This window comes from Coffea arabica, chromosome 5c (genome assembly GCF_036785885.1).
Source record: "Coffea arabica cultivar ET-39 chromosome 5c, Coffea Arabica ET-39 HiFi, whole genome shotgun sequence".
In the NCBI taxonomy this organism is placed as follows: Eukaryota; Viridiplantae; Streptophyta; class Magnoliopsida; order Gentianales; family Rubiaceae; genus Coffea; species Coffea arabica.
The window spans coordinates 43,711,664-43,723,781 of record NC_092319.1 but is presented as its reverse complement, the minus strand read 5'-3'; the positions used below and the strand labels follow the sequence as shown (position 1 = coordinate 43,723,781).

The window sequence follows — 12,118 nt, the reverse complement described above, 5'->3', positions numbered from 1 at the left end:
TGAATCTAGTGGTGTCATAATCTGGAAGCGTCTCGTCGCGGCTAGTGGATGCGGTCTTCCGGCGAGACCGAGGTGGTGGCTCAGGCGAAGGAGATTCTTCCTCAGGCGACTCTTCATGTGAGGGAGTGCGTTCCTCGCTTGAAGATAGTGTAGGAGTACGAATACGAGCCCTCATTGTGCGAGCCATAGTTCCTATATAAAAACAAGATGAATGTTCATTATAACATTATAAACTTGCTCACATAAAATTTAAGAAAATTTCAGCAGAGTTTCCCCTTATAAAAGGGCTAAACTCCCTGCCAACATGTACCAAAAAAACAACCAAAAATCCTACTTAACTCATTTCAAACTCAAATGCATATTTTCAGGTAGAATCTCATCAAAGAGTTCGATTATTTGAACCTCAACCATTATTTCAAGAATGAACATGCCGATATATTCATAACTTTATCCAAGAATCACACCACAATTGGCTATACCCATTCTTAATAAAGTGCATACGAATGAGTTTCAAATTTACCAAAACAATTACAATTGAACTCAAACAGATAAGAGATTTCAAGGAAAAAAATAAAAAATTGAATGTGCTAAACTTAATCATAAACACACTCTTTTACACAATGGAATTGGTTCTATTAATCGCATATCATTTTTAATTGGTACAACAGTGACTTATACTCCTCAAAACAAGTTTATATATTCAATGGAAACCAACATTCACAAGCCTAAAGAACCAAATTGCCATTAGCCTAATAAATTAAAAAAATATACCAAAAATATCACCAAATCCCCAACTTTTTCCATACTAAGCATAAAAATAGTAGTAACAACATATTCTAGTACAATGTAGCACATTTATAACAAGAAAAATTTCAACAAATAGGCATTTATCACAATATGCCCAAAAACTAGAAAAATGCAAAAATAGGAAATATAAAATCTCAAAGGAAGTTGCAAATTGTTACCTCAAATGTGTAGAGTGATGATAGAAGAAGATATTGTTGCAAAAATGAGGAAGAAAATAGTCCAAATTCGCTCCAAATTTGAAGATTTCAGTTCGGCCCTCCTTTCGGTTTTAACACTTGAAATCCCCCAAAATTGATGTTTTTCAAATGAAATCTTTGAGGGTTTATGATCACAAGATGTTGGAAAATGATTTTGAGGTGAAAGATTAGGGAATGAACGGATGAAATGGAAGATTAGAGCGAGAGGGTTAGGGTTCGGTGAAAAGAGGGAAGAAAACTTTGAAAAGTGCAGAAACGAGACTTCGGTTCTGTTATATCCGCGAATCGATCCGAGTTCGGATCGTTACTGAAAGTCCTTGTATCCAACATGGTTCGGATCCGCACCGCCAGAAGCACAGACGAGCCCTCGGATATATATAAAAATTTTTGGATCCGAGCTCGGATCAATGGATCCGCGGTCGGATCCTTCTGGGCACTTATGATCCGAGATCGGATCTGTATTTCTCTGCACTAATTGTAGAAACTGCAATTTTTTAAACTTTTTCTCCCTTTTTTCGGCCAATTCCAAAATACGCGTTGGAAAAACGTTTTATCAGTTCTAACCTCCCACGCACATGTAATATACCAAAAGTACAATATCCAATCTCTTAAAACATATCAAACATATTTACATTGCAAATCGAGGGGTGAGGTTCTCTGATCATTTTTACATTTTTACACAAAAATGGCACTTTTGGACATTACATGCACATCAAATGAGTCCATGAGCATGTATAAACATGTTATCTCCAAAACTCACTTGAATATACTAAAAATGCAACATTGTATGTATGCTTGGGAATTCTAAACACTTAAAGCACAATTTGATAAGAAAACCTCCCTTTTTATACTTGTTCCTCAATTGTACCTCCAAAATAATGATGAAACTCCGGTACCGCCTGCAAACAAGTGAAATATATCTATTTAGTCAATTAAATCACACCAAAATATAAGAAACACATAAAAACACAACTACAATATTATTATTGGGTTGCCTCCCAACAAGCGGTTTCGTTTATAGTCGTTGGCTCGACTCAAAAAAATTGAATCATTTTAGAACATTAAGGAGCGATTTTCTCTCCATGAGTCGAAACTTCCGAGCCAATCCACCATGTCGTGAGCCAATAATTTTATTATAATACAACTATACTAACGAAATAACTACACATCTTGCTTCTTTATTTTCAAGGTCAATATAAAATAAAATAAAATTGTTAATAAGTTAGGGCTTAATTTTTATGAACAAAATTGGAATCTTATTTTTAACTTGCCAATGTGAGAATGTTAAAGTTTGTACCCTATATTTAATGGGGAAACTATGAATAACAAAAGGTAAAAAATAACAATTTATAAATATATTATAAATAGTATGTTTAATTTTTTAAAATGTTATGTTCCGACATGTAACTAACTTACCGTGTATGAACTAGAGGAGAGGTTAGTATAGTTTACCTTTTTTGGTTTACATATGTAGCCATTTTTTTTGGTTTTGTTTAAAAGAGTACTCATATAAAGTGAGAAATAAGATACGCGTGATGGCATTGTTCCACTCATATTCGTGAAATTTTAGAATATATACAAAATGTCACCAACAAAGTATGCAATCCATAAGTTAGGTTATTTATACAATAACGATATAAGTAGCGTGCCATCAATGTTGCCCAAGTTTTCCATTAGTACCACATGTTGTTGGTTTGGGTATTCTTCGACTTCGATGTGGTTGGTTTGGCACTACTGTATGGACTTGAGTAATATGTGTCAACAGTATAGCATCTTGAATTTGAGTGCTTGTGCCTTCACCTCCTTCACATTGCTCAGAAGTATGCTGATGTGAGTCCCTATCGGTCGTAAACTCTGGAAAAGTCACAGGGGATCTAGAATGCCCAATCGATGCACCTTTCTCATGCATGACTTCGGTCTGAGGTATGACAAAAGTAGATGCGTCAGCTTGGTCCTCGGTAGCCATCGAGCCTCCATGGAATCCAGTTTGTATGGCGGGTTCTGGTGATCGGAGTCTATGACGTCGTCCACCGCCATGCCGACTTCCGTGGGTATTTTTGGGAGCTTGATGAACACGACATGGATCAGCATATAGTGGAATCTCCTGTGGTACATATGGAGGGCGAAATGCAAGTTGGCGTGACTCTCCTACATGATGCAAAGATGTGGATGCAAAGTCCCTTAACTCTTGAAAATATCTGCTGTGTTGTTCATCACTAACTGCAAGAGAGTCCCGTGCCATGAAATACATGCGAAACATGGCATCGCTCTAGAGAAACAACTACAAGAATAAGAAGGAGATACTGTGATAAAAAATAGTTTAAAAAGTGAGCAAACTCAAAGTGATTATTAAAAGTGGGTTGGAAATAAACTTACAAGATATTGTGGCCTAGCGCTATCACCCTGAAAGCCCACTGGGAAAGCGGAAAATCGACTCGGATTTGAAATATAAATCACCGTCCGCTCCCGATACCACTGAACATACTCATTCGATGGATATGTAGTATCTTCAATTACAGTGCCATCTTGTACATGCACCGGTCGATCAGTCCAAATATCAATATATTGTCTATGCGTGGTGCTCCAGTCTTGATTCGCCCTACCATGACGATCTAGAGAATGTAGAGCTGCTGATTATCTGTCAACCTCATATCAGGCAGGAATTGATGAAACCCAAACTGTCGCATAATCCGATGAGGGAGGTGCGGCTCAACTACATCCCAGCAAATAAGATACGTTACGGACCTCCAAATGTCCCGACCTGCAGTACAATACGCAGGAAGAGAAGCGAGAACGTCTTCCGAATATGGCTGCCATATGAACTGAAAACAATATAAAATCAAAGTTGTTTCATTTTTTCTATTAAGAAATAATAAAACTATCCAATATTCAAATTGGACAATTTCATTAAAAAAGTGCTAGTCTCCGGTCAATTAAAAAATTTTTGAATTGATAAAAAAATATCGGCAGAGTCTCCCCTATAACTGGAGGTTAACTCCCTGCCAACAATCTCAATTTCCATTCAGAAAGTGCAATTTGGCAAACTTATGCTTTCAGTTGACAAGAAATATTATGACAAGACTACTGGCACGATTTTCAAATATTTCTATTGTCTGGACATATGTACAATACCTCTTCAGGACGCAGGCCTGTCAACTGATCTCGAAATACGGGCACAACATGCCTAACAACTCTGTGTACGTCCAAGTCATTATTCCACCTACATTTAATAAAGTAGGAACCTGTTTAGAACAAATTAAAGTTGTTTCGTTAATAAATGTCATTAAAACAACCGAAATAAGGGTAAAACGCGCACCTAGCTCCATATGGACCAGGGTAATGCTCCAACGGCGTGATTCGGTTCGGACACATGGTTGGTATATAAGTTATTTGTATCCCAATTAGTAATAGTTAGTTAACGAAGATTACAAAAACTTTTTAAAAATATCGGCAAAGTCTCCCCTACGGAAATTGTTATAAATATTCAAAAACTGACAAAGATATTTAAAAAAAAAATTGACAGGGTCTCCCCTATAAGTAGGCTAAAACTCACTGTACCAATGATACAAACATGGTCTATATTAAGTTGTAATCGGTCAACACCACACTGTATAATATATATGTCCCCTATAATTTAGAACCCTAGCAACTATGAGCCGCCTACGAATTGCAAAAGAGAGTTGATTGACATGCGATTTGGAAGAATATTTAATCAATTTTTTTGCTCCACATCCATATAGCTATACAAGATCTATGTTCATATACGTATGCTATTTTTATCAACAACACAATAAGATTTTTTTGGCTATATCCAAAGGTCACTTGACAGCATTATCTGTTATTTCCCTAACCTTGACATGCATATATTGTAAATACATACTACAAGATTAGATTTAACTTTAAATTCATCGATTCCACTTAAAATAAATCCGTTAACGTGTTCTAACGCCCTCTTCTACATCCAGAAGTTTAACAAAACATACTATTTCAATTCGACGTAAAAAATTCAAAAGTTGTAATATAAAATATATTATCGAATGACTTGTATCAAATTCGAATCTAGCCAACTTCTGTGGTCAGGATCTTAGAGGTACCAACGCCAGCCTCTAAACCTCCCAAGTTTGTGTCACCAACCTTGTATGTACCTATATGAAGAAATAATTTACAACAAAAAATCATTTAAAAAAACAGAAGTTGCGTCATGTATTTGTAATAGTCAGTTGCCCTCACAAAGAAAACTCTACAAAAAATTCGACAGAGTCTCCCCTATAAATGGGCTAAAACTCCTTGTCAAACAATCCAAATATCCATGAAATTCAAAAGCTCCAATCTATAAACTACATAATGTCAATAAAATTTCTAAACTCCAATTGCAAAACATAAAATGTCCAATGTAGATAGTGTTTCGACCAAAAATAATAGCTGCGAAATAGATTTTAAAAACAAAAACTGAAAAGTGGGCATTTGCCACCCAAATTTGGTACATAACCCTTGCCCCCACATTGAGTATTAGAGACTTTGTCTACTATGTGCTTAGCATTTTAGAGAATTATTTTGTACATTAAACTAGTCATAGATGATTAATTATTATCATTTTATATTACACAAGACATATTAAAGTACTAATTATTGTAATTATTATCATTTCAAATTATACAGGGCGTATTAAAGTATTAATTATTGTAAATGGCTTTGATAACTACATTAGTGAAAAATAAGTATTTGTCAAATATATTTATATACACTTGTTAAAATACGACAATAGTGTCTAAATGTATATAAAAAATAATTAAATGGCATGCTAAGACTGTTAAAACAACGGAAATGCGTCCAAGACAACTTCAATGCTCGGCATCTTGGGTCACGCTAACATATATTGTAATTTTAGCAAAATTTATTTTTCCATTTTAGTTCAAGGCCCTTATTTTTCTAAAATCTTCTCTAGGAACACAACTCTAATGTACGATTTACCCATAGCTGCCCTAGAGAAATTCGTTTCTCATTTGCATCTCATGTTTAATTCCCTTAATTAAAACTCATTTTCTATTTTAAATGGAACTTGCCCCTTTTTTCTTTTTTTTTTTGTTTTATCTTCTTCAACACAAAAAATAGACATTTTTAAAAAAACTATGATGAAAGAGATATTTCTAAAATTATGATGAATTTTAAAAAAATTCTACAAATGGGGCATTTTGAGCATGGGATTCCGTCCAAAGGGTCTTCGCATTCAGCAAATGCGAGCTCCATGAGTTCGCATTTGCTGAATGCGAAGTCTCCTCGAATTTTCGAACAACGAAATCCAAAAAAAAAACAAAAAGAAAACCAGACCTCGCATTTATGAAATGCGTGGTCAGTTATCTCGCATCTCTTAAATGCGAGGTCACTGAGATGCGAGGTCAGTGAAAAGAAACAAAGCATAGGATCTGCTATGTCCGCGAACAGATCAGATCCGAGCTCGGATACTTCTGGAATCCCTCGGATCCAACAGGGTTCGGATCCGTCTCAACAGATGATCAGACGAGCCCTCGGATCTGAGTGAACAACTATGGATCCGAGGTCGTATCACCCAATTTCGCCTTTGATCCTCAAAGGATCTGAGGTCGGATCCTTCTGTGTTGAGTCGGATCCGAGCTCGGATCATGCTTTTTCTACACTAATTGCAGAAAGTGCAAATAAACTGAAACAAATTGGAAACAGAAAAATTGCAAGAATTCGAAAAATGTAACGTATATTCTCAAATCCACCACAAAAATTGCAAAAATAAGCACAACCCACATCAACTTTAAATCCAAATTTCACAACAAATCTGAACTTGTCGTTGGATTCAAGTATTCAAGTATTAATTAAACTTAAAATGCTATAAGTGAGGCATTGCAAATGGAAAAGGCTCACCTTTATGCTGTTTGAGAGTCGCAATGGGACGACAATGCTGGCAAATTTTGGGTCGGCAATGGGGCGGCAGTGGGTGGTCAAAGGCGCAAATGGGTCTGCAATCTGGTGGTTGAAGAAGCTCTGAAAACCGGCTGCAATCTGGAGTGGTTGCTTCAGCGAGCCACAAAGAGAAGGAGGCGTGGCTTCCGGCGGAGCAGAACAACAGAGATGGTGGCGCCGTTCCTCCTATTTCTGCCGTCCGGCGTTTGGGCACCACAAAATAGGACAAATGGTGGCCAGCTCCGGTCTTTGGATGCTTCGATGTGCAGAACCCAGCTCTGTTTTCTTTGTTTTGCTATTCGACAGCTCTGTTTTCTTTGTTTTGCTGTTCAATAGCTATGTTTCGATAATGCGTTCTGTGACTCAATTTTCTGTTTTTTTTTTTTTTTTTTCGAAATGGGTTTGGCGCTCGGTGAGCTCGTATTCCCGGAATGCGAACACCCCATTTGTAGAAAAACCTCCAAAAATCGCCCCAATTGTAGAATGCCTTTTTTTTTTCATCATAAACTAAGAATTCACCCCACAGCCACCCCCACCACAGCCGCCACCATCGCGCCCGTCACCACCACAACCACCGCCATGACCACCACAACCGCCTCCATGGCCATCATGGCTGCCACCGCCACAGCCACCACCTCCATGCCCATCACATGCACTAGTACTTAAAGCAGCATCAGCACCATAATAAAGGAAATAATCATCAGAGCTGCTAGTGCTATTAGTTCTACACTGCACCTTCTTCGCTGATTCTTTAGCTTGACCAGCACGAACACCTGCGCCATAACCACAAGATCTGCTTGTACTGGTGCTAGAGGTTCTAGTTTGTTTCTTCTTGGCTGATTTTTTATCTTGATGGTCGCCACATCCAAATATAATCACGGTGACCGCTACAAGAGACGTTATCACAAGCATGCAGAGCACAAGCAGCCCTCCATAGCCGCCTGTGCTTAGAGCTACGCAATTTGAAAAGCTACCACAACCATTCAACCAAGCCTTCAAGAACCTAACCATCTTCATTAATGTTGAAGAAAGTTTTTCGGACTTAAAACTGGATGGCCTATACGGGTGTCTATAGGCATCGATTTATGTAATTGCTATGGGTTGATTGATTTGGATGATATTGTTGTTATTATATTTTGACATTGTTTTGGGTTTGAAATAGAGTCCTTGTCGGGCTGATTTTGTAATGCTTCCATGACTCATTTATAATTCTCTTTGCATACATATGATTAATTTCCTGGTCCTGATTGCTTTGAACGTGCTTTGTCGTTCAAGACAAGAGCTAGAAGGATAAGATATTTGGCCGCCAAACTCGTGTGCTGTTGCCTGGTCAAAATTTCGTATTAGATCACTAAATTGGGTTCTTGTCTATGTACTAGCTCGTGGCCAAAAGTTTTTTTTTTTTTTTTTTTTTTGGGTTGAATGCACCCACCAGTAATTCAGTTTATACATAATACCAGTCAATAGTTTCGGAGAATTATATGATCCGCTTCATTTCTCGATTTCAACCCTAAACTTGAGAATTCTGATGCAGAAAAGGTCAAATGATGGATGGCCCAAGATTATTAGTTTTCTTTTTGGCCCCATTGCTTGTGTGAGGTAAATTATCTAATAATCCAAAGGTGTCAAAGGAAAGAGTTCGATTACTACACCTGAAACATGATTAGACCTTAGAAGCTGGGAAGGATAGGATTTTGGTAAGCAAAAGCTAATCATCAGAGAAATAATATATCAAGCAAGTTTTTAGGGTCTCAGAAGCTGAGTCGGCCGTATATATATATATGTAATTCAAGGATCTTATCTGATGATACGGTGTGTTCCCTTTGGTAAGCAAACCATGCATTGATCTCCTACAACCAAATTTGAGGGACAAATTACAACCACCTTTATAATTAAAATTTTCTAACGGGTGGCCCTAATCGTTAAGATACCTAAATCACTCCTAAATTAGCATATAAACATACACTCGTATTTATTATGCCTCCTGAATTTTTTTTAATAAATAGAAGTGTTTCAGTCCAAAACTTTCTACTTACAATCCACCTCCCCACTCGGTAAACATCCAACCCAATCCTCCCCCATTATACCTCCTGAATTGTGACACTTTTGGGAATTAACATGCAATATATTCTTCTTTTATCAGCTGCCCAATGGGTACTCATTAGCCAAACCATATATCATTTTTTCAAGTTTGGTCTAGAACTTTTATGGAGAATCTCACCTGTGCAGTTCCATTGAATTGGATTGAAAATTTGATTAAAAAATATTTCAAGAAAAAAATGTTCGACTTTTTGAATATGATACACAATCACCTTTCAAATGGTATGATCTTTTAGATCATTTCTCATTCCAAAAAGTTTAATTTTTCACCTAATAAACGATTAGTTGTGCCGTTAATTTTTTACTTGATAAGGGATAGGTCATGCCTCAAATGTTTTGCTTACGTTTCACCTATAATCGAGAGATTATGAGTTTGAGTCATTGAGGGTAAGTAAAAATCATAATCAATTCTCTTTAAAAAAGAAAAAAAGTCATGTTTCCTTCTAGCTCCCAGCATCCAACCATAATTTACCATGTGTAGTAACAATCAACGATTTTCCGGTTTCGACTAAAATTATAAAGGTCGTGAATTCATCTAATAATGCCCATTTTGACTAGTAATCCGAGTCTTCTAAGGTGGCTTATTATTAACCACCGAACCATAGTACAGATGTCGGAAACATAATATTCAGAAAAATTCCAGAGCTTTGGTCCTGGACTCCTAGTCATGTATGAATGCAATTTTTTCTTGAGTATTTTCCTCAAAGTCTACATGATGTATGTACGCCAAAACCTCGGCACATTCTTTGTTGTTGTGGTTTTTGCTCACTATCGGAGTTTCTGAACTTCAGAGAATCTATAAAAGAATTGGCTCTTCCAAAGAGAAACAAAAAAAAAAAAAAAAAAAAACAATCGTAAATTTAAACAGAACTTTCCCTGGATTACAAGTTACATGCCACGATAACTCTTAAGATATATTCTGAAATTGAAATACGTCCAAAAATTTCATTACTTAGATTGGTTTTTTACCAAATGCATCTTATATATGTTGCATAGCTTACCATCAAACGCCATGATGATGGTGGCCTTGGTGATGCCCGGGATTGTGATGATGGTGGTGATGCCCGGCAGGATTGTGATGGTGGTGGCCCTGATGGTGGTGATGGTGGCCGTGGTGTTGCCCGGGATTGTGATGATGGTGGCCGTGATGGTGGTGATGGTCGTGGTGGCCGTTGCCGCCCCCATAACCACCGCCAGCAAGAGAAGCAACAGCAGCAAAATAAGCGAGATAATTTATTCCGCTGCTAGAGCTGGTAGTTCCAGTGGACCTGCTCTTCTTCTTCCCAGAACCATAATTGCCAAAAGTATTATAACAGGGATTTTCCTCTTGATGATCTTGATCAAGTTCCTTACGACCGCACCATCTATTCCAACATAGGATCACTAAAGAACCGATTACACATACAAACATGAATCCGAACACTAACAAAAAAATGAATTCAATGTTCCATCCATCATCTGGACCGACCACACCAACCATCGAAAAATTTAGCATCCTTCCCATATATGATATATGTATATTTCTTTTCTGAATATGTATTCCACACTACTAGCCAGAGGCCACACATCATGAGAATTATATTTAACGCTACTGCCGACAAGATGGATTGACGGATCATCGATGGTTCAAGTTTAATGGTTGGTGGCCATCAAGATTGAGTCAGTCAAATACTACTAGTATTTTTCGTTGTCCGAATTTAAGAGAGAGAGAGAGAGAGAGAGAGAGAGAGAGAGAGAGAGGGAGAGTGATAAATTGTATTGCTTGTTCTACGTCTGGCGAACTCAGTCAACTTTTTATTTTTGGGATAATTTCGCAACCTCCCTTGAGGTTTCTGACAATTTCACTAACCTCTCCTAAAATTTATAAAATTATACATATCTTCCTTGAGACTAAGGTTTTAATGACAAAACTAGTCCAATTAGAAAAAATAATATTAAAAAAGTACTTTAAATAGAGAGATGAAACTATGATTTCATAAATACCCCTTGTGTATGTACATAAGTTATATTAATAAAAGAATAAAAATAATTAAAAGTTAGAAACAATTAATACACACATTTAACCACTCAAAAAGTTCATATTTAATAAATTAAGCAACATAAATAAGCAATAAAACTATACTAATGATCACAAGATTCAGCAAACCAGACTAGTTATCTCTTTTCAGTATGATGTTTGATATGATTCTTGTGATTTTGAATAGAAAAATTTTCATTTTCCCTCCTTTTTCCATTAGGTATATCAATTAATGTTATTTTGTAAACATAAGTCATTGTTCATCATTAAAGAAATTTTTAACAGTTATTTTCGTTATACTAATAGTTAATTAGTGCTCTAATTACTTAATCGTTAGATATTAGTAAAGGAGAATGGAGGGGAAAGAAAAATAAATTTTTTTTAAAAAAAAATTCTGTTCAAAATCACAAGAATCATAGCAAACATCATATCAAAAGAGATAACTAGTCTGCTTTGTTAAATATTGTAATCATTAGTGTAGTTTTGTTTCTTATTTATAATGTTTAATTTATTAAATGTGAACTTTTTGAATGATGAAATATATGTATTAATTGTTTTTAGTTTTTAATTATTTTTATTCTTTTATTAATACAACTTATATACATGCATAAGGGGTATTTATGAAATAATGTTTCAACTCTCTCCTTAAAATACTTTTTAATGTTACTTTTTCTAATTGAACTGATTTTATTATCAAAACCTTAATCTTAGGGGAGATTAGTGAAATTGTCAGAAATCTTAGGAGAGGTTTATGAAATTATCCCTTTTTTTGGGGTTTGGGTGTTTGTCGGGGGAGGGGGGGTGGGTCCAAAAAAATGCAGGACTTGTTCTATTTTAATTAGTTTGTTCTACTTTAATCCCTGCCTTGCTAGCTCCCGATATTGTTTCCAGGAGGAGGAACTGCATTTGTCATTTGAGCAAAATGTTGGGGAAAAAAAAAGACAAAAGAGTGTAGTTTTAAAGAAATCTTGAAATAGAAAATATTGAAACAAATATGCAACCAAAAACACAAATGCTTTTTTGCTTTTATTTTTGAAACCTACCCATGATCATACACACAAAAGTG

General features: G+C 36.2%; 2 long non-coding RNA genes across 2 annotated transcripts; both read right to left on the bottom strand.

Annotated features, from left to right (window-relative positions):
• Positions 1–2,559: 2,559 nt before the first annotated feature.
• Positions 2,560–4,277, bottom strand: LOC113688951 (uncharacterized). The gene is made up of 3 exons (XR_011814851.1): positions 4,137–4,277; positions 3,381–3,826; positions 2,560–3,285 (listed from the first exon to the last, which is right to left on the bottom strand). It is a non-coding gene; the product is annotated as an uncharacterized lncRNA (long non-coding RNA).
• A 5,288-nt stretch (positions 4,278–9,565) lies between these two features.
• LOC140007540 (uncharacterized) lies at positions 9,566–10,780 on the bottom strand. The gene is made up of 2 exons (XR_011814850.1): positions 10,037–10,780; positions 9,566–9,848 (listed from the first exon to the last, which is right to left on the bottom strand). It is a non-coding gene; the product is annotated as an uncharacterized lncRNA (long non-coding RNA).
• Between the last annotated feature and the right edge of the window lie 1,338 nt (positions 10,781–12,118).